Source organism: Syngnathus floridae, chromosome 15 (assembly GCF_059516105.1).
Source record: "Syngnathus floridae isolate MCC-2025c chromosome 15, RoL_Sflo_1.0, whole genome shotgun sequence".
Taxonomy (NCBI): domain Eukaryota; kingdom Metazoa; phylum Chordata; class Actinopteri; order Syngnathiformes; family Syngnathidae; genus Syngnathus; species Syngnathus floridae.
The window spans coordinates 1192917-1195232 of NC_142427.1; positions in this window are offsets into that span (position 1 = coordinate 1192917).

Below are 2316 nucleotides of genomic sequence, written 5' to 3' on the forward strand. Positions count from 1 at the left end.
AGATTTTGTGTCTATGCCTAGTATTTAAACAAAATCATAATTTAAACGACTTCTTTCCTTCATTCACTTTGGAAATTTGGAATTGCAGCAAATCGAATTTTGGCAGGGAACAAAAATAGATCAATTAAACTAAATAAGTCTTCTTCCCATTAAATAAATTAAAAAAGTCTGTCTTGTAACCAGTCCTTTTCAAACAAGTAAAGTCTGCCCATTTTGTGCCGTCGATTTTGTGTTAATGCCTAGTATTTATACAAAATCATAATTTAAAGGACTTCATTCCTTCATTCACTTTGGAAATTTGGAATTGCAGCACATCAAATTTTGCCTGGGAAGAAAAGTAGATTAAATAAATTTAATAAGTCTTACTACTTCCCATTAAATAAATTAAATACGTCTTACTTGTTCCCACTCCTTTTCAAAACAGTAGTTTAAAACGAGGGCCCTTCACTCAATCTTTAACCCCAACCCCGCACGTTGTGTTGTATCTGTGAATGTTGGTTGTGGCCAAATGATAGTTTTCTTTCATTCGTTTAGGTTCCAAGAAAACTTGATGTAACTCTACTTTTAACTGCCGTTTCAGATAAGCGGGTATTACGTCGCAGTCATGTGCCGTGGATATGACGTAATTGCCCGAACCTCCGCCAAAATTCAAATCTGTTGGCGCGATGGCCGTGAGCCACTGAGCAGCGACGATTATCAACAGAAATATCTTTATTTTCTGCTTGCAACTGGACCGTCTAGAGCGTACACGGTAAGTAACACTCATTGTGTTTAAGGAGATTTACGTTTGTAATAGCAGAAGTGTAGCCGCGTTGCGTTGTACGTGTGAAAATTGGTCGAGGCGAAATGTTAATGTTTAATTTCATTCCTTTAGGTTCCACGGTGTTTGTTGGCTGCAAGTTTTCCACTGCAAGAAGAGGCTCGTATCATTGACCAGGAGCGAGCTACAATGGTGAGTAGCCATAACATTTATGTTAAACACTTCCTATTTCATGTCTAACAGTACTTGATTTAACAAATAACCATAAATAAATACAGTGTGGGCACTGAAGTTAACATATGTGATTATACTGCCTAATCTGTCACGGAGTAGATTGTTGCAAAGTAATATAAGATCCAAAGTTGTAATTCAGAATAGTTTTCAAAAGAAGGCCATTAGAATTATATACAAGTCTGATTACCCTTAACATAACAACAAGCTATTAATTAAATCACAAATTCTTCAATTCAAAGATTTGGTAGATTATCAGACAAATAATGTCTAACAGTAATTGATTTAACACATCACGATAAGTAGATTGAGTGTGGGCACTCTCAAGTTAACAGATATGATTATACTGCCTAATCTGTTACAGAGTATGTTGTTGCCAAGTAATGTAGAATAGATCCAAAGTAGTAATCCAGAATAGTTTTGAAGAGGCCATTAGAATAATAAACAAATCTGATTACCTTGAACATAATAACAAGCTAAGTGTTTAATATGTCCTATGAAGTCAAAATTGGGCACCATCATGTGGTGAAATTTGGAATTGCATCACATCCAATTTTGCCTGGGAACAAACAGATTAAATAAATCTTAGTTTTGAATAAGCCACTCCTTCTCAAACAAGTAAACTCTGCCCATTTCGCGCAGTAGATGTTCTGTTAATATCTAGTATTTATACAAAGTCATAATTTAAATTGCTTTCAACCTTCATTCATCGGTTCAACCAACATTACTCGCTCTTATTACCAACTTGTATTGATTTAACTAAGCGTTTAATACTTCCTATCAGGTCTCAAGGCAAGATTTGGCAAAATACAATTTCAGCAAATCCAATTTTGCCAGGGAACAAAAATAGATTAAATAAACTAAATAAGTCTTCTTCCCATTAAATAAATCAGAAAAGTCTGTCTTGTAACCAGTCCTCTTCAAACAAGTAAAGTCTGCCCATTTTGTGCCGTAGATTTTGTGTCTATGCCTAGTATTTAAACAAAATCATAATTTAAACGACTTCTTTCCTTCATTCACTTTGGAAATTTGGAATTGCAGCAAATCGAATTTTGCCAGGGAACAAAAATAGATCAATTAAACTAAATAAGTCTTCTTCCCATTAAATAAATTAAAAAAGTCTGTCTTGTAACCAGTCCTTTTCAAACAAGTAAAGTCTGCCCATTTTGTGCCGTCGATTTTGTGTTAATGCCTAGTATTTATACAAAATCATAATTTAAAGGACTTCATTCCTTCATTCACTTTGGAAATTTGGAATTGCAGCACATCAAATTTTGCCTGGGAAGAAAAGTAGATTAAATAAATTTAATAAGTCTTACTTTTTC